The sequence below is a fragment of the Rutidosis leptorrhynchoides genome, chromosome 4, assembly GCF_046630445.1.
Source record: "Rutidosis leptorrhynchoides isolate AG116_Rl617_1_P2 chromosome 4, CSIRO_AGI_Rlap_v1, whole genome shotgun sequence".
Classification (NCBI taxonomy): domain Eukaryota; kingdom Viridiplantae; phylum Streptophyta; class Magnoliopsida; order Asterales; family Asteraceae; genus Rutidosis; species Rutidosis leptorrhynchoides.
Window position 1 is genome coordinate 600,349,193 of NC_092336.1, and position 22,642 is coordinate 600,371,834.

Below are 22,642 nucleotides of genomic sequence, written 5' to 3' on the forward strand. Positions count from 1 at the left end.
ATAATAATAATAATAATAATAATACTACTACTACTACCTTAAAGGAGTAGCCCTTCAAAATAATGCCCAAGTCGCGGTTTGAACCCGCGATGTCACGCTAACCCGATAACATCCTTAACCGCCTGAGCTATCCCGTTTTTCTGATTATATTCACCCAACAGTTTTATTTACTCCGTATTTTTTTTTAGTTTCCATTTTCTTTTCCAAAATCACACCCAAAACTATTTCTCATCATCATTTTCATTTCATTATTTTATGTATCTTCTTTTTAATCATCATCAACCCTAACCATTATTATCATCGACTTCGTTCATCACATCTAATCAACATTACACGATCTGTTTTCATTACTTCAATATTTCGTTGCCTTCCTTAATCATCATCATAATCATCAATTTAAATGATGGACTTGCAACTTCATGGCCCAAATTATATAATAAGTCCATATAATAATTGTATTGAACAAAGCCCGATAGCCATTCAAACAAGAGTTGGCCCAACATAAGATGGAAATATCGGTTCATTAACATAAATTAGAAACTGAATCTCGGTCATGTGCTTTACATCTCATCCATGATTCACTTTCTTATCATAATCATACAAGACATTATGGCTAGCTTTTTAGATGATATAGCTTTACCTATATACAAAAAAAAAATATATGAACGTCCTTATAAATATCCACCTTATTCGGCCAACTCATGCCCATTTGGTCCACCACTACTCAAACATGATCGAGATGTATCCCACTATGTCGGCCATGGTTGTCACACAAGCACCACTTGTCTCAAAATTTTATAAAGCCTTTTTATAAAGGACTTCAATACATTAAAAGTTTTAATCTGCGTGTATATATAATGCTCGATTCATCATCATTTTTATTTAACAAGCATACCATCATCATTCATTCATCTTTTTCATTCAATCGATCCGAAGTGAGTTGTTGTAGTGAGTTTAAGATGGTGGTGGTGATCATTTTTTTTTTAAATCAAAAACAGAAACGAGATAGCAGTTTTCTGTGGACGGTGGTGGTGTTGATCAGAAACGAAACACAGTTGCAGGTGATTTTCATTTGTTAATAGATTCGTAAGTATGTTGATGGTGAAGATAATGGTTGAAGGTTATGGGGTGACGAGGGTCATCAAGGTGATAGGAAGAAAGAAAAATTCAAAGTGATGTATGAATGTGGGTGCTTGATTATGATTATAGGGGTGATGGTCGTGTTGTTCATGATGAAGGTTGTAGTTTTTGATGATTAAGAAATTGTTGATACAAAGGAGAAGAAGCAAGAAAAGCATTGGGTATTTGATAATGGTGTTGTAAGGTTGATGTAATGCCCCATACCAACAAGTAGTCGATTGATTTATATAAAAGAAATGGTTCGACAGTTTTAATTAAGAAAAGAAAAAAAATTATAAAAACTAGAAAGTAGATTAAGACTTGAAACAGAATTTGGATGTATTGTGATATTAGAGTCGTGATTTGTACTAATGGAATCAATTACCTACAGCAGAATATGATATGAATTAGATTTTTGGTTTTATTCAGACATATATATACATACTTTATATTTTTAATTATGAGTACTTGTTATTTATTATTAATAATAGAATACTAATAATAATAATAATAACTTTATTTATAATATAAATACTGATTTTAAATATATACCTGCATATATCTCACTATAATTATATTTTTATTTATATATCCTTTTATTTACGTTATTTATCTTTATGGAATATAATTAATCTTATTAATAGCAATATTTATATTCATATATATATATATATATATATATATATATATATATATATATATATATATATATATATATATATATATATATATATATATATAACTATAGTAATGGTTTTCATCTCATTACATATTTTGAATTATTATTTATATATACATACACACATATCTATTTACAATTAATTGTTCGTGAATCGTTGAGAGCAGTCGAAGGTTAATTGGATATATGAACATATTTCCAAAATTTTCTAGACTCCACATTACATAATTTGCTTATCGTATCGAAACCATATAAAGATTAAGTTTAAATTTGGTCGGAAATTTTCGGGTCGTTACAGTACCTACCCGTTAAAGAAATTTCGTCCCGAAATTTGAGTGAGGTCATCATGGCTAACAATAAAAATGTTTTTATGACGAATATGAATTGATAAGATAGAATTTTATCATCATTGAGTAATATGAATAAGACGATTCGATTATGTGAAGCGTACAAGTGAAACTATCACAAAAGGTTGAGATAATGTAACAGATATTCGCCTTTACTTTTGACGTAGTCGCGTTTGAATTTAGAAATTAAGGTACGTCTTAACTTTTGACATTGTCACTGTTGAATTCCGGAATTCAAGGGATTTAAAAGAAAATCTTGGAAATCTATAAGATCTGATTCTTCGAGATTTACGAAAATTAGGATCTCTTTAATTAAATGCGATAATCTGTCCCGATTACTACGTCTGATATTTCTAGTATAAATTTACCCTTTCCATTTCATTAGTTTTCACCACTTCTATACTCAATTCCTAAATTCAAAAGATTGTGAAAATGCTTAATCCAGTTCTGATTCTTGTTCTCATCCTTACTATCGCAACATTCATTCTCCTTTTTCAACTTCCACCAGAGGAATCTACTTTCTTCTACTTCGCCTTTGGGGTTATAGTGTTTTTAATCCTCCCGTGTCTTTATGTTGCGATAAACATTAACATACACGGTTTGTAATTTATGCGTTGTTATCGGGCTTTATATTCTCCCTTATATTTTGAAGCTCTATGCTTTTGTTTTCTCTTCCCGACTTCAAGTCAAGCGAATAATGGTCCAGAATTCGTAGATATAGAATTTCGAATGATTATAATGTTCTAAGCAGAAAGGAACGTGATAGTACGATTTGATTTTCAAATTTATCAAAATTACTGAAGATAGAACTATCAAGAATATATTCTTCTTGATATGTTCGGAGGTTATGTAGAATGAAAGAATTATGTAACACGACACATGATGATGGTATAATCTACTTTGAACCATCATCACATTTCATTAGAAACTCAGCATAACTTACTGTAATATAATCATGTTGGCCAAGCGTCATTATATTATACTAACCCATGCTTCAATTCCCAACACTTCTCCACAATACATTCATAATTTATATTTAGATTTTACAGAAGTTTCCAATATAATGGAATACTGAAAACACGAAGAGGTAGATAATTTTGGACAAGAGTATTTATGAAAATGTCCTCAGAAATATCGAAGATATTTATGATGATATTTTAGAATTTCTAAGTTCGAAGGTTGATGAAGAAAAATTTTCCGCAAGATTTTAATATAACTTTGGAGCAAGATATTCTCTAAATATTTCATCAGATCCAGATTTATCTGGGTTCTATGAATTTAGGGTATGTTACTTGTATTTCTCCTTGGTTTCCTTTATAGTTAGCTCAATCTGTTTTTCAGTACCAAATTTTCTATCGAGCATTTCTAACATTCCATACTTCATCATCAAGCTCTTGGCCGTTCAGACCATCTACGATTTTTCTGTTTCCTCTGCATTTAATGCTACGATATCTGAATCATCGGTTATCAATTCGAGGTAATTTCAGGAGAATTGTGTTTTTAGATGATTAAACTCTGATGGCAATATGATGGAATATGAAAGGTTCCACGGTAACAATAAAAGAGCACGCATATATATCAAAGTTATAATAAGACTTATTCGAATGAAAGGTTGAAGTTGCTCTGCTGAAGCTGTGACAAAATTTGGCTATTTTGGAAAGGAATTGCAAAGTTATTTTCGGAAATAACAACATCAAAGGAGCTAGTACAGATACGTGTTAAACGTTTATTCAGGTTCCGAATGTTTTTCAGGTGCATAACTATATGCATCAATCTTTTCTCTTGTAGATGAAGTGCTGCTGGTTCATCCTCTCGATCGAGGTGTTTTCAAGAATCATGAAAGATTTGAACATGGATTAGAATCGTCAAAATTCAAATGAGGTTTAAGATGAAATTAAGTGGCAAACTTGAAGAATTATTTAGTTTCATATGTTATAATCAGTATTTTAATTCATTTTAATTGCCCAAAATTAGCAGTCCAATAGTCCAATTGTCCAATAATCCAATATATTCATACATAATTTAATATATAATATTCGAATTAATTAATACGTATCGTGACCCGTGTACCGGTCTCAGTATTGATCACAACTCAAACCATATATATATTTTTGAATCAACCTCAACCCTGTATAGCCAACTCCAACATTCACATATAGAGTGTCTATGGTTGTTCCGAAATATATATATAGATGAGTCGATATGATAGGTCGAAACCTTGTATACGTGTCCCGTTATTTAAAGTGCGTAAAAGTAAATAACAGAAATTAAATGACGATAAATAAAATTGCGAGAATGTAAATTGCGATAAATAAAATGTAATACGGAATTAACAGTTAGCTGGGAACAGTTAGCTAGGAACAGTTAACGTGGATTCTTAACAAAATTCTTTATAATTAATTTGTTTGTTTCTAACAAATTTTATCATGTCCAATGTTTTCTTCATTATGCCACTTGTTGGATTCTGATAGGTCAAAATCCAATATGAAATTGAATAAAAATGGTTATTCTGTGGTGAACAGATTCGTATATTGGTGGTTGTAAGTAGGATAGTAAATGACCGTTGAATCAGATTCGAAGAATGTACAGTGTAACTTATTAATGTGAAATCTAAATATTCCTCGGGTACTACCTACCCGTTAAAATATTTTCATCATTAACAGTTTGTACGAAAGAATTTTTAATTACAATCTTTATGAAAATATACTTACATATATATTTTATTCAGATGTAATATAGATTTAATGAGTTGATATGATATTAATCTAATTTAATTTACCGTTAGAACGAGAATATATAATCTCTAAAACATCAAAGATTACATAATCGTCATGTCGAACAAAGGTAATTGATGTAGAACGATTCGTAGAATGATGATTATACTCGAGGTACAGAATGAGATGGTGAGGCATGGATTGTTGAAACTTGGGTTATTGGTGGTACTGGTACCATTGGTGCTGAAGCTGGTGATGTTACTGGTGTTGGTGATACTGCTGGTGCTTGCAAATTGTGTACCGTGCTCTCTAAAGTTAATACTCGAGCTCGGAGTTCTCTAACATCTTCTACTAACCCTGGTTGGTTATCAGTGTGAGGTAAAGGTCGGATATCTTCTCTAGTTCCGTTAATGGTAGTTTCAAGACAAAAAATTCTTGCAAAAAGGGTATAAACGGTGTTGTGAACGGGTTCGCCGGTTAGCGGGTCAAGTACTCCAAGGTTAGGTGGTAGATTCGGTTCATGATATGGAGTACCTTCTTCCCTTCTCCATAGGGTGAGTATGTCGCGAACCCACCCCCATTTTCTCCAGTAATCACGGTAGTTGATTGGTTGGTGTGCTCCTGTCACGCTGTCTTCGGAGTCAGAGGAACTTGGTCGATTCGTAGAGGCCATCTTATGAGATCTCAGAAAAGATTTTTGGTAAGAAGAGTTTAGTGACAACAATTGATAGTTGGATGGTATCCTCAATGCATCATATGCATAGGTATATATAGTACCAGTTTCCCCTAAGTTACGGAGAAATTTACGGAAGATATCGGGCAAAGTCTATCGTAATAGATACGCTAAGATATGATTTAGCAGATACGCTAAGATATGAGTTTTGTCTATACACTAATCATGCAGTCAATGCAGTAAGATATGTCTAGATTAAGTATGATAAGCAAATAATTCCCTAAAAATGATAAGCAGGAAATTTTCGACACGGAATGATAAGCAAAACTTTTGACATGCAGACACGGTCGAAGTTCAGACTCACTAATGCATCTAATCATCTATCAGTTAGACACACTAATGCAAGACCTGGTTCGCTAAGACCACCGCTCTGATACCACCTGTAACGACCCGTCCTTATCCACCTGGACGAAGTCATCAACATTTGGTCCCATTGCGATGATCGACTCCAAGTAATGTCCTTAAAATGAGCAAATGCACAGCGAAAGACTTAATTCGTACCTGAGAATAAACATGCTTAAAAGTGTCAACCAAAAGGTTGGTGAGTTCATAGGTTTATCATAACAATCTTTTCAATATATTAATAGACCGCAAGATTTCCGTTTATAAATATATGTACACTCGCAAGTGTATAAAAGTATTCTATAAGTTGTAGGCACCCGGTAACAAGCCTTAACGTTCATGTTTTACCCTCTGAAGTACACCAGATCAGGTGTGTTTAAAATAACTTCAAAGTACTAAAGCATCCCATAGTCAGGATGGGGTTTGTCAGGCCCAATAGATCTATCTTTAGGATTCGCGCCTACCGTACATAGACAAGTAGTTTAATGTTACCAAGCTAAGGGTATATTTCTGGTTTAAACCTACGTAGAATTAGTTTTAGTACTTGTGCCTATTTCATAAAACATTTATAAAAACAGCGCATGTATTCTCAGTCCCAAAAATATATATAAAAGGGAGCAAATGAAACTCACCAACAGTATTTTGTAGTAAAAATACATATGACGACATTGAACAAAAGTAGGGTTCGCCTCGGATTCACGAACCTATATCATTTATATATATATTAATACACGTATTTGCCATCCAATAATTATTTTATATGTGAATTTATTAGTTATATCATATTCTTATTAGTAATATATATGTTTCATATTTTCATTTTGTATATATATCTTTTGTTTGTTAAAATTATATAAATGCTAAAATAATATTAGGAATGATAAAGATAATAATAATGATAATAGGGTTATAAATGATACTTTTAATTTAAATGATAACATGATAACTTTAATAAAAATAATTCTTTTAATAAAAATGATAATTTTAATAATAATGTATAAAAATTTTAAAGAATAATGATTTTACTAATAATAATAATAATAATAATAATAATAATAATAATAATAATAATAATAATAATAATAATAATAATAATAATAATAATACTAATAATAATACTACTACTACTACCTTAAAGGAGTAGACCTTCAAAATAATGCCCAAGTCGCGGTTTGAACCCGCGACGTCCCGCTAACCCGATAACATCCTTAACCGCCTGAGCTATCCCGTTTTTCTGATTATATTCACCCAACAGTTTTATTTACTCCGTATTTTTTTTTAGTTTCCATTTTCTTTTCCAAAATCACACCCAAAACTATTTCTCATCATCATTTTCATTTCATTATTTTATGTATCTTCTTTTTAATCATCATCAACCCTAACCATTATTATCATCGACTTCGTTCATCACATCTAATCAACATTACACGATCAGTTTTCATTACTTCAATATTTCGTTGCCTTCCTTAATCATCATCATAATCATCAATTTAAATGATGGACTTGCAACTTCATGGCCCAAATTATATAATAAGTCCATATAATAATTGTATTGAACAAAGCCCGATAGCCATTCAAACAAGAGTTGGCCCAACATAAGATGGAAATATCGGTTCATTAACATAAATTAGAAACTGAATCTCGGTCATGTGCTTTACATCTCATCCATGATTCACTTTCTTATCATAATCATACAAGACATTATGGCTAGCTTTTTAGATGATATAGCTTTACCTATATACAAAAAAAAAATATATATGAATGTCCTTATAAATATCCACCTTATTCGGCCAACTCATGCCCATTTGGTCCACCACTACTCAAACATGATCGAGATGTATCCCACTATGTCGGCCATGGTTGTCACACAAGCACCACTTGTCTCAAAATTTTATAAAGCCTTTTTATAAAGGACTTCAATACATTAAAAGTTTTAATCTGCGTGTATATATAATGCTCGATTCATCATCATTTTTATTTAACAAGCATACCATCATCATTCATTCATCTTTTTCATTCAATCGATCCGAAGTGAGTTGTTGTAGTGAGTTTAAGATGGTGGTGGTGATCATTTTTTTTTAAATCAAAAACAAAAACGAGATAGCAGTTTTCTGTGGACGGTGGTGGTGTTGATCAGAAACGAAACACAGTTGCAGGTGATTTTCATTTGTTAATAGATTCGTAAGTATGTTGATGGTGAAGATAATGGTTGAAGGTTATGGGGTGACGAGGGTCATCAAGGTGATAGGAAGAAAGAAAAATTCAAAGTGATGTATGAATGTGGGTGCTTGATTATGATTATAGGGGTGATGGTCGTGTTGTTCATGATGAAGGTTGTAGTTTTTGATGATTAAGAAATTGTTGATACAAAGGAGAAGAAGCAAGAAAAGCATTGGGTATTTGATAATGGTGTTGTAAGGTTGATGTAATGCCCCATACCAACAAGTAGTCGATTGATTTATATAAAAGAAATGGTTCGACAGTTTTAATTAAGAAAAGAAAAAAAAAATTATAAAAACTAGAAAGTAGATTAAGACTTGAAACAGAATTTGGATGTATTGTGATATTAGAGTCGTGATTTGTACTAATTGAATCAATTTCCTACAGCAGAATATGATATGAATTAGATTTTTGGTTTTATTCAGACATATATATACATACTTTATATTTTTAATTACGAGTACTTGTTATTTATTATTAATAATAGAATACTAATAATAATAATAATAACTTTATTTATAATATAAATACTGATTTTAAATATATACCTGCATATATCTCACTATAATTATATTTTTATTTATATATCCTTTTATTTACGTTATTTATCTTTATGGAATATAATTAATCTTATTAATAGCAATATTTATATTCATATATATATATATATATATATATATATATATATATATATATATATATATATATATATATATATATATATATATATATATATATAACTATAGTAATGGTTTTCATCTCATTACATATTTTAAATTATTATTTATATATACATACACACATATCTATTTACAATTAATTGTTCGTGAATCGTTGAGAGCAGTCGAAGGTTAATTGGATATATGAACATAGTTCCAAAATTTTCTAGACTCCACATTACATAATTTGCTTATCGTATCGAAACCATATAAAAATTAAGTTTAAATTTGGTCGGAAATTTTCGGGTCGTTACAAACGCGAATCCTACGGATAGATCTATCGGGTTTGACAACCCCATTTCGAGCTAGTCGCGCTAGCAATTTATAATCGGAATGTTTAGTACTTCATATTTTGTTGTAGATACACTTGTTCGGTATATATTATTTAATGTGTTTGGCAAGGGTAAATAAATGGTTAAGTGGTTACCAGGTGGCTCACGGAAAATGGAATAATGTTTTTATATGTTTTCTAGCATATAATTTTGTGATCCAAAAAGGAGTTTTTATGTTTTCAAACATAAAGTTTTATTGTTTAAATTAAATATTGTTTGCAATATTAAACCTATAATTCACTCAACATTTTTGTTGACAGTTACTCGCATGTTTTATTCTCAGGTTCATGATTGATTGCTTCCGCTGTGCTTAGAGAGTCTGCATATTTATGATGGCAGCTTTTGTTAAATGTTAACTTGCATTCTATTTTGATACATTAAATAGTGGGTGTTTGTTGACTTTGTTTTGGTCAACTTTTGGTTAAAGTATTTATGTATAGTTTTTCTAAACTTATATATTTTGATAGGTTTCCTTTATAGGAAATCATTTTTAAATAAAGAATGCAAGGTTATTTATTAAATTCATATAGAGTTATGATCAAGCTGTGGGACTAAGATAACGATGGTCGTCAAGTGTACTTTGACGGGTCGTTAAATAACCAGAACGAAGAACAATCTTAGAATAAATGGATGAACCTTGAAGTTGATCGAACAGATCATCAATTCTCGGAAAAGGGTAACGATTCTTAATAGTACACTTGTTTAACTCGCGATAATCAATACACAATCGGAACGAACCATCTTTCTTCTTGACAAACAAAATAGGAGCTCCCCAATGGGACGAACTGGGACGAATGAAATATAGTTGCAACAATGAAGGAAGAAATATATGGAGTAGTCACATCGGTGGCATAGATATTTAAGGCAATTCTCTCAAAGGAGATAACGAGGATCATGGACTTCAAAGTAAATTTTCATTACATTTCCGAAAGGAAGACGTACGAAAAGTGTGATATTTCAACGAGAGTGAACTTCCTTGTACAATGAGCGAGGAAATCTAGGATTCATCCATATTCTTAAATTTATGTGCGGATGAAAAGAACGCGAATCATGGGTTATAAAGAATGGCCGACTTCAGTTGAGATGAATCTCCAAAAATAATTTCGTGCACCTCAAAGTATTGGATCATAGGATTGATGTTTTCGAGGGTGTTGCGGTTGACAGCGAATATTGAGAGTAGAAACTCCTCAAACAGTCTAGTGTAATATATATCCATGATACTCACTATAACAACAGTTGGGGTAGAAACCCAACTAGCGCCTTTTCTACAATAGGGTGACCACCGAGCGTATCCCAGAAAATTGATTTACCGGTCCGTGTTTCGGCCATGTCCAAACATAAGAGGGAAAATTTTACTAGCGCAAAGACTTTCTAACAAATTTTATAAAACCAGAATCCAAAGTGGTGTAAGAGTTTCTATTAACGAACTTAATGGTAAGTTGCATCCTTTAATGAAGAATAAGAAGAACTGTGATCCAAACACTCTGTAGAGTAATGCGAAAATTTGATAAGATCAATCAAAAGGGGTTTTAAAAAAGCTTTAAACATTTGATGCGACATCATAAACGGAGCGAAGTTCTTAGTAATTTAGAAGTATGTACAACGTGTACCATTTTATATAAAATAATTTGACTTAATCAAACAGCTCAATAAATGAATGGTTTAAAATAATTTTTGAAGGTATGATTTAGTATATACTAGCCAAAATAGGTAAGGGTAAATTTATTCATTTGAATCCATACGTACATATATGATTTTATAATTTGTATACATGACAAAATATTTCATTACTTCTATTCGCCCATAAATCCCGTGAGAACCACCCAATTAAACAAATGTGTAAAACTCCCGATGATAAACAGAGTATCTGTATTCAGAGGTTACAAGTTGAAGTAAGATCGTGGAAGACCGAGTAAAGGACTTGAATCGTCGTGCAACATAATGTTACGAGGTCATGAAAACCAATGAGTTAAATGTTGTTTTGACTAATATCAGGACATAAGTCCTTGGGCCAAAACTGTTCCCGAGCGAAGCTGTTGCTAACAAGCGAGTTATGAAGGATAGAGCATGAGATAGATAATCCGGTTAAAACGAGCTTCTCGTATATTAACAAATAAGATAATGAATGTTTTCCCTACCCAGGTAATACATCGGAATTTCTGAATGAGTGGTGTAAAAATTTTCTTTGACTCGCTTTCTATTCCTCATATCACAATGTTGGGACTTCTTTATGAATTAACGTAATATAATCACGTTGGCCTGACGCCATTATATTTCACTAATTCATAGTTCCATTCCAATAGCACTACATGAGGTCAGGACACGCGATCAACCTCGAATTTCCATACAATTTTTCTAAAACGATTTCTTAAACAATGTGCTAAGGATATCACAAGAGGCAAAACATCCAAGGTAATGAATAGCAGTAACGATGACATAGAAATGTCTTCGAAGTACCAAGAATCTCTAAAAGTCAAGAATGACGTTTTTCTGTTCAAAAACCAAAGCACATAGGCACAACGGCACAAAGGCACGTAATATAACAAGAATGTTATATACCTAAACATAATAGCTGACATTGAAATGCCGAGCACTTAGAAGTCAAGAATGACATCTCGCGTAATATAACTCAAATGTTATATACATAACCATAATAGATGACATAGAAATGTCAAGAATTTCAGAAGTCAAGAATGACATTCCTCGGTTTCACTACCCGAGGTGTTCTTATAAGGATAAGTTCGCAAGAGTCGAAGAATACGTTTAAATCGGAATGGGAGTTCCTCCCGGAATAGGAACATAATAGAGATGTATGTATGATAACAATATACATACCAATACGATACAAGTAATCACATATAATAATATATTATAGGTTGGGCTGTAGACTAGACTCACTAATGCACCCTATTGACTCAGGTAACGACATCAATGCAGCCTAATTTCCTACAACCAGAGCTCTGATACTGTAGTGACCCGAACTTTTCCATATTTATATATATATTAAATGAAATTGTTATTTACATGATTAAGTGTTTCCAACATGTTAAGCAATCAAACTTGTTAAGACTTGATTAATTGAAATAGGTTTCATATAGACAATTGACCACCCAAGTTGACCGGTGATTCACGAACGTTAAAACTTGTAAAAACTATACGATGACATATATATGGTTATATATATAGTTAACATGATTTTATTATAAGTATGTATCTCATTAGGTATTTTAACAATGAGTTATATACATAAAAATGAGACTATTAATTTAAGAAACTCGAAAACGATATATATAACGATTATCGTTATAACAACGTCTTACTAGGTACATATGAATCATATTAAGATATTGATACACTTGGTTAATTATGTTAAATGATAAGTAAATATATTATTAAGTGTATTAACAATGAAATACATATGTAAAAATAAGACTACTAACTTAATGATTTCGAAACGAGACATATATGTAACGATTATCGTTGTAACGACATTTAACTGTATATACATCATACTAAGATATATTATATATCATAATATCATGATAATATAACAATTTAAAATCTCATTTGTTATAATAAACAATGGGTTAACAACACTCAACAAGATCGTTAACCTAAAGGTTTCAAAACAACATTTACATGTAACGACTAACGATGACTTAACGACTTAGTTAAAATGTATATACATGTAGTGTTTTAATATGTATTCATACACTTTTGAAAGACTTCAAGACACTTATCAAAATACTTCTACGTAACAAAAATGCTTACAATTACATCCTCGTTCAGTTTCATCAACAATTCTACTCGTATGCACCCGTATTCGTACTCGTACAATACACAGCTTTTAGATGTATGTACTATTGGTATATTCACTCCAATGATCAGCTCTTAGCAGCCCATGTGAGTCACCTAACACATGTGGGAACCATCATTTGGCAACTAGCATGAAATATCTCATAGAATTACAAAAATATGAGTAATCATTCATGACTTATTTACATGAAAACAAAATTACATATCCTTTATATCTAATCCATACACCAACAACCAAAAACACCTACAAACACTTTCATTCTTCAATTTTCTTCATCTAATTTATCTCTCTCAAGTTCTATCTTCAAGTTCTAAGTGTTCTTCATAAATTCCAAAAGTTCTAGTTTCATAAAATCAAGAATACTTCCAAGATTGCAAGTTTACTTCCAAGTTTTCTAAATCCATTCCAAGTAATCATCCAAGATCAAGAAACCTTTGTTACTTACAGTAGGTTATCTTTCTAATACAAGGTAATAATCATATTCAAACTTTAATTCAATTTCTATAACTATAACAATCTTATTTCGAGTGAAAATCTTACTTGAAATTGTTTTCGTGTCATGATTCTGCTTCAAGAACTTTCAAGCCATCCAAGGATCCTTTGAAGCTAGATCTATTTTTCTAATTTCCAGTAGGTTTATCCAAGGAACTTGAGGTAGTAATGATGTTCATAACATCATTCGATTCATACATATAAAGCTATCTTATTCGAAGGTTTAAACTTGTAATCACTAGAACATAGTTTAGTTAATTCTAAACTTGTTCGCAAATAAAAGTTAATCCTTCTAACTTGACTTTTAAAATCAACTAAACACATGTTCTATATTTATATGATATGCTAACTTAATGATTTAAAACCTGGAAACACGAAAAACACCGTAAAATCGGATTTACGCCGTCGTAGTAACACCGCGGGCTGTTTTGGGTTAGTTAATTAAAAACTATGATAAACTTTGATTTAAAAGTTGTTATTCTGGGAAAATGATTTTTATTATGAACATGAAACTATATCCAAAAATTATGGTTAAACTCAAAGTGGAAGTATGTTTTCTAAAATGGTCATCTAGACGTCGTTCTTTCGACTGAAATGACTACCTTTACAAAAACGACTTGTAACTTATTTTTCCGACTATAAACCTATACTTTTTCTGTTTAGATTCATAAAATAGAGTTCAATATGAAACCATAGCAATTTGATTCACTCAAAACGGATTTAAAATGAAGAAGTTATGGGTAAAACAAGATTGGATAATTTTTCTCATTTTAGCTACGTGAAAATTGGTAACAAATCTATTCCAACCATAACTTAATCAACTTGTATTGTATATTATGTAATCTTGAGATACCATAGACACGTATACATTGTTTCGACCTATCATGTCGACACATCTATATATATTTCGGAACAACCATAGACACTCTATATGTGAATGTTGGAGTTAGCTATACAGGGTTGAGGTTGATTCCAAAATATATATAGTTTGAGTTGTGATCAATACTGAGATACGTATACACTGGGTCGTGGATTGATTCAAGATAATATTTATCGATTTATTTCTGTACATCTAACTGTGGACAACTAGTTGTAGGTTACTAACGAGGACAACTGACTTAATAAACTTAAAACATCAAAATATATTAAAAGTATTGTAAATATATTTTGAACATACTTTGATATATATGTATATATTGTTATAGGTTCGTGAATCAACCAGTGGCCAAGTCTTACTTCCCGACGAAGTAAAAATCTGTGAAAGTGAGTTATAGTCCCACTTTTAAAATCTAATATTTTTGGGATGAGAATACATGCAGGTTTTATAAATGATTTATAAAATAGACACAAGTACGTGAAACTACATTCTATGGTTGAATTATCGAAATCGAATATGCCCCTTTTTATTAAGTCCGGTAATCTAAGAATTAGGGAACAGACACCCTAATTGACGCGAATCCTAAAGATAGATCTATTGGGCCCAACAAACCCCATCCAAAGTACCAGATGCTTTAGTACTTCGAAATTTATATCATATCCGAAGGGTGTCCCAGAATGATGGGGATATTCTTATATATGCATCTTGTTAATGTCGGTTACCAGGTGTTCACCATATGAATGATTTTTATCTCTATGTATGGGATGTGTATTGAAATATGAAATCTTGTGGTCTATTGTTACAATTTGATATATATAGGTTAAACCTATAACTCACCAACATTTTTGTTGACGTTTAAAGCATGTTTATTCTCAGGTGAATACTAAGAGCTTCCGCTGTTGCATACTAAAATAAGGACAAGATTTGGAGTCCATGTTTGTATGATATTGTGTAAAAATTGCATTCAAGAAACTGATTTCGATGTAACATATTTGTATTGTAAACCATTATGTAATGGTCATGTGTAAACAGGATATTTTAGATTATCATTATTTGATAATCTACGTAAAGCTTTTTAAACCTTTATTTATGAAATAAAGGTTATGGTTTGTTTTAAAAATGAATGCAGTCTTTGAAAAACGTCTCATATAGAGGTCAAAACCTCGCAACGAAATCAATTAATATGGAACGTTTTTAATCAATAAGAACGGGACATTTCAGTTGGTATCCGAGCGTTGGTCTTAGAGAACCAGAAAATTTGCATTAGTGTGTCTTATCGAGTTTGTTAGGATGCATTAGTGAGTCTGGACTTCGACCGTGTTTTCTTTAAAAATGATTGCTTAACATTTTTGTTGGAAACTATATATTATTAACATGTATATATTATGTGATATATTAATCTCTTAACATGTTTGATATTGTGTGATAGATGTCTACCTCTAGCACAAATCCCATTGACTCACCTAATAGTAACGAAGAGTCGAATATATATTGGACTGATTCACAAGTTCCCGAAGTAGAACCGGAAGAAGAATCAGAACCGGAAGAAGAATCAGAACCGGAAGAGGAGGAACCGGAGGAGGAAATAGAACCGGTGGGGGAAATAATAAAACGGTTAAGTAAAAGCAAATCCTCAACAACCGACCAAGGTTAATTATGGTCAATGGTGTTTCCGCCAAGGAAGCATAATATTGGGAGGATTACCAATTCTCCGATGAATCGGATTCCGACGAGAATTCCGATGATGTTATAGAAATTACCCCAACTGAATTTAAGAAGGCAAAAGAAAATAATAAGGGAAAGGGTATAAAAATAGAGAAATCTAATTCCAACCCCGATGAACTTTATATGTATCGTCAACCCCCGAAGCCCTTAAGTTTTAACAATGACCCGGGAACCTCTAAACCACCAGGTTTTTCTAAACCGTTATGGAAAATGACAGCTCGTATTAGGGGAACATCATATAGCCCTAGAAACTTGGCAAAACGAACCAAAACTGAAGAAGAAGAAACGAGCGAGTCGGAATAAGATAGTTGTATTCGTGTGGTGTAGTATATGTAATATAGTGTGCTTATGCTTTATGACATATGTAAAAATTGCTTGTATTAATAAGTATTTTTTTTATGAATCTAACTCTTGTCTATTTTACAGTATAAAAACACAAAATGGATAGACAACCCAATATTTTAAGAGATCTACCCGGAGACATGATTGATGAAATCCTGTCTAGAGTCGGTCAGAATTCCTCGGCACAACTATTTAAGGCGAGATCAGTTTGTAAGACATTCGAAGAATGTTTTAAGAATGTCTTGGTTTATAAGAGACTTTCGTTTGAAAGATGGGGGATATCACATTGGGAAACCCATAAGTTACAATGTGTTTACTTTAAAGCATATATTGCGGGGAACCCAAATGCTATTTTACGAAACGGGTTAAGAAATTATTTTGACTCAATGTATCCGAATATAGGACTTCATTGTGATGACCCGGGAATTTCCGACCAAATTTAAACTTAATCTTACTATGATTTTGACACGATAAGCAGAGTCTATTAAACCGAGTCTCAAAATGTTAGAACTATTTTTCATAAATGCATTTGACCGTTGACCAATCCCGACGATTCACGAACAATTAATTATAAATAGATATGTGTGTATGAATATATAAATAATAATTCGAAATATAATTTGAAGTATTATATGTTGTTGTTATTAAAATTAATAAAATAAAAATAGGATACTATAATAATTATTATTTAAAATATATCTATATATATAAATAAAGTATATTAAAAATAAATATCAAATGATTGTAATACTCGCTGAATGTTCCGATTGATATTAAACAAGTTAAATTCAAACTTAGGTAATTTTAAAATAAACGGTGATCCAAAAATGAGTTATATAAATTTTAGGCTTATTAAAAAAAATATATTTAGGAGCTAGGATTTATATTGATTGTTGTCACAATATTTTAACAAAATATATCAAGATACAAAATTTTAATCGAAAGACTAGGATTATGTGGAAGCATAAAAAGTTACCTTCTAACATAAACATAACAACATTTATTAAGATCAATGAGTATAATTCATTTGATAAAATTATAGACAACTAGAATTAAAGAATATGTATGACAAATATTTAAACCTAGGTGTATAACTTGAAATATTAATTTAAAACCCAATGAGCTAGCGCTGCAAATATATTAGGAATGGAATATATAAAAACTAGTATTATATGTAGTATTTCATTAGGGTCATATGACCCCATTCCCCTCAACATATCTACACCACATAAAAAGATCCTATATTACTATCTTTGCTTTTCACTCAATGTCATACAATATCTAATCATATTCCACTAATTGTGGATATACATATATGTACAATGACTAATAGAAAACACGTTTACTTTATGTTATGATTTTTATATATAAATGTTTATATTTATATTATATAAACATGATAGACTCAATCATCAAACAATTTGAGGAAACTTTCTACTAGTGCTCATTGTTTTCTTTTTGTTTTGTTCCCACTGACCATCACATATTTCATGTATCTAGTCTCTATTATCTCTATATATTATATACACATATACATATAGAGGGAAAACACATCCAAGATATTATCATCTTTCTCCTTCCCTTTTTTTTTTTTCGACAGCTATCCACCATCACCCTCCAAACTTCACCACCGCCACCCTCTTCCATCACATACAAACGCCACCTTTTGCTTGATATCGTTGATGTAATACTCTGACCAAGAACGACTCGTTTAACCATTCCCTTCGATTATCACTTATACTCAAAACCCACAAAAAATCATAATAATTATTATTCAAACTGCAGCTGTTTTTCTTACTATTTCTGTCCCGGTGCAGAACACTAACACAACCACCATAAAACTGTCACAAACCGCTGCTATATTACTGCAACCTATCTACTGTTTTTTTCCTGATTTATTCGAACTCCACAGCTACCCAAACACCACAACCGAACACCTTTATTTATTTATTTATTTTTCTTCTTTTCCTTCTTCTTCGTTGTTGCTGCTGCAGCAGTGTGCTATTTCGGTTCAGTGCAGCGAAAAGATGAATGATGATGAGACGAGATTAGATGAAAACCATTGTTGCTACTTGTCTGATCAAAACCAAGGTAACTTGTTGCTACACCTCTTCGGTTCTTCCTGCTTACACAGTCACCAACACAAAACCGATATTGCTCCTATTTTGTACCTGTTTCTAATCTATTAAATTTTATTTTCACGAAGGATGATATGTGATAATGAAAGTCGATGATGGCATGTGAGCTGTAAAAGAATAACCCACTTGTTTAAAAAGAAAATGAATAAATTGATTGATTGTTGTTGCATGATTAAAATAACCATTGGAGGGGTCAGGATAGAAACGTTTTGTTTGTTTTTCTTGGATCCTAAAACACACGAACATCCTCATTACTTTATCGACATACAATTTTGATTGTTGGGCTGTTAATGAGCTGTTAGTGGGCTGACAACTACCTGGGCCGAGACTTCCTTTCTTATTAGGCCGAGACTTCTGTTCTGTTGGACTGCTACACCAGTTTTCTTGTTTTTCCATTCTGCCAAAGCCCACATGTCACTCGTTGGGCCAAAATGGAGGGCTAGTTTATAGGGTTGGTTATGACGAATATGATTATGTTCATGGATTATGATTATGATTATAATTATGAATTTATGTTATTGATTTGATGATAGTTGTTGTGTTGGATCAAAACAAATACGGGAAAACAATGAACATCGAATTTGATTTTTACTTGGGCTCCCGTTGACTTATTAAATGGACTTGATTAAATTGTTTGTTGGGCTGGACTCTAGTTTCCTTGAGTGGGCCGAAAATTAGTTTTATTGTGGGCCGTGAATTGATTTATAATTGGGCCGAGAAGTATTATAATATTAATACATGTTAAGTTGATGATGTATTAAATGAAAATATAAATGATGATCTTATGATGATACGGACAATGTTGTGGTGATTCGGATAACATGATTGACATGATGATGATAGGAATCATGAAGATGACATAACGATGTAAAGATGATGATGTTCACAATATTGATAATGATAATGGTTTAGGATGTTATTGGGTTAGCGGGACATCGCGGGTTCAAACCCGGACTTGGGCAATTTTTTTAGGACCACTTCTTTGAGGTAGTTATTTATTTACTTACTTATCATTATTATTATTTTTATCATGAATGTTAAGTAATATTATTATTAGTAAAATCATTATTTTTATAATTATTAGTATTTGTAGTATTATTATCATTATCATTAATAATAATAATAATAATATTATTATTATTATTATTATTATTATTATTATTATTATTATTATTATTATTATTATTATTATTATTATTATTATTATTATTATTATTATTATTATTATTATTATTATTATTATTATTATTATTATTATTATTATTAACATTATTGTTATGAGTACTACATTTGCATTTAACAATATTATTGTAACAAATAAATATTTATTATATATATAAGTGTATATATATTCCAACCACCATAATATTACATAAAATTTTATATATATAAAGATTATTTATATAAATATTTACATATAACAATTTATTGATTTTAAATATAATATTAAACTATATAAATATCAACTATTTTAAATATGTACAAATTAAATATATAAGATATATAATTTAAGATATAATATATGAATTTATTTGATTATATGTATGTGTGTTAATATATACATAAATGATATAGGTTCGTGAATTCGAGGTCACCCCTGCATTGTTCAGTTGTTCAATATAGTCATATGCATTTTTACTACAAAATACATTAGGTGAGTTTCATTTGCCCTTTTACTCTTTATATTTTTGGGACTGAGAATACATGCGAAATGTTTTATAACTGTTTTACGAAATAGACACAAGTAATTGAAACTGCATTATATGGTTGAATGATCAAAATCGAATATACCCCTTTTTATTAAGTCTGGTAATCTAAGAATTAGGGAACAGACACCCTAATTGACGCGAACTCTAAAGATAGATCTATCGGGCCCAACAAGCCCCATCCAAAGTACCGGATGCTTTAGTACTTCGAAATTTATATCATGTCCGAAGAAGGATCCCGGAATGATGGGGATATTCTTAAATGCATCTTGTGAATGTCGGTTACTAGGTGTTCAATCCATATGAATGATATTTTTGTCTCTATGCATGGGACGTATATTTATGAGAACTGAAATATGAAATCTTGTGGTCTATTAAAATATCGAAATGATTGTTATGATAAACTAATGAACTCACCAACCTTTTGGTTGACACTTTAAAGTATGTTTATTCTCAGGTACGAAAGAAATCTTCCGCTGTGCATTTGCTCATTTTAGAGATATTACTTGGAGTCATTCATGACATATTTCAAAAGAAGTTGCATTCGAGTCGTTGAGTTCATCAAGATTATTATTAAGTCAAGTATAGTTGGATGTATTATGAAATGGTATGCATGTCGTCAACTTTAAATGAAATGAAAGTTTGTCTTTTCAAAAACGAATGAAATGTTTGTAAAATGTATCATATAGAGGTCAAGTACTTTGCGATGTAACCAACTATTATGAATCGTTTATAATCGATGTGGACTTCGTCCGGATGGATTAGGACGGGGCATTTCAGTTGGTATCAGAGCGGTGGTCTTAGCGAACCAGATCTTGCATTAGTGTGTCTAACTGATAGTTGTTAGGATGCATTAGTGAGTCTGGACTTCGATCGTGTCTACATGTCAAAAGTTTGCTTATAATTTCTGTCTGAAATCATCTGTTTATCATCCTTAGGAAATTACCTGCTTATCATTCTTAGTCTAGACACATCTTACTGCAATGATTGCATGAATAGTGTATAGACAAAATTCGTATCTTAGCGTATCTGCTAATTCATATCTTAGCATATCTGTTACTGTAGACTTTGCCTGACAAATTCCGTAGATTCTTCCGTAACTTATGGGATTTTAGTATTATATATGCATATGTAAATTATGTATTGCAGAGTACTAATCTACATCCTATAATCTATTTCTTAACGAAAATCCTTCATCTGATCGTACGAGATGAATCCCTCAACCAATTCGAGTCCCTCAGATTTCGATAGCTATTCTGATAGTTATTCCGACATGGATAATCACCTAAGCTTCGAAAACGGTGTCACCAGAATGAATCAACCAATCATCCATCCCCAATTCATATAATGAGTTCGTAGTCCACTTAATCAATGGAGACGCGAAGACGGCGATCCTTTCCACCAACCAAATTGCCCTCTTAGCGAAGAACCTGTAGCACTCACCGGCGAACCAATCCGAAACACCATTTTCACCCTCATTACTCGAATATCTCGCCATAATTATATACTATCTCAACTTCAAAACCTTATGCATTCGCTCGTTCCGACCGACAATCATTCCGGAATAATAGAAGAAGTCAACGAACTTCGCAATCGAGTTGTAGCCTTGAAAAGTATGGTGTAAAATGTACCAGCTTCAGCAACATCACCAGCACCAACAGTACCACCATCAACAACATCCGCATCCCAAACCTCAATTTCACAATCTGTCCCACTAACATCAACATCATACGCACCATAGATACCAAGGAGTACCAACATCAATTAACGATGAAGTATTGATCCCTAACTTCATCAACATTCTGCGAAGAATATGTGGATCCTAATAGTTTTAGGGATTACTTATTCTAGCTCGAACCGAAAAATCAAATGAGTCTAATATAATATTGACTTATTAAATCCATGATTACATCTGAAGATAATATATATGTATATATTTTTATAAAGATTGTGATTAAAAAGTCTTTCGTACAAACTATTAATGATGAAAATATTTTAACGGGTAGGTAATACCCGAGGAATATTTAGATTTCACATTAATGAGTTACAATGTACATTCTTCGAATCTGATTCAACAGTCATTTACTATCCTACTTACTTTACAGATATACGTATCTGTTCACCAAGGAATAACCATTTTCATTCCAATTAAATTTCACATACGAGTTTCTGCCGATCAAAACCCAAGTCAAGATTTGACAAGTGGCATAATGAAGAAAATAATGAACAAAATAAAATTTATTAGTAGCCAATTAATTAACTGAAATGTCCCGTTCTTATTGATTAAAAACGTTCCATATTAATTGATTTCGTTGCGAGGTTTTGACCTCTATATGAGAC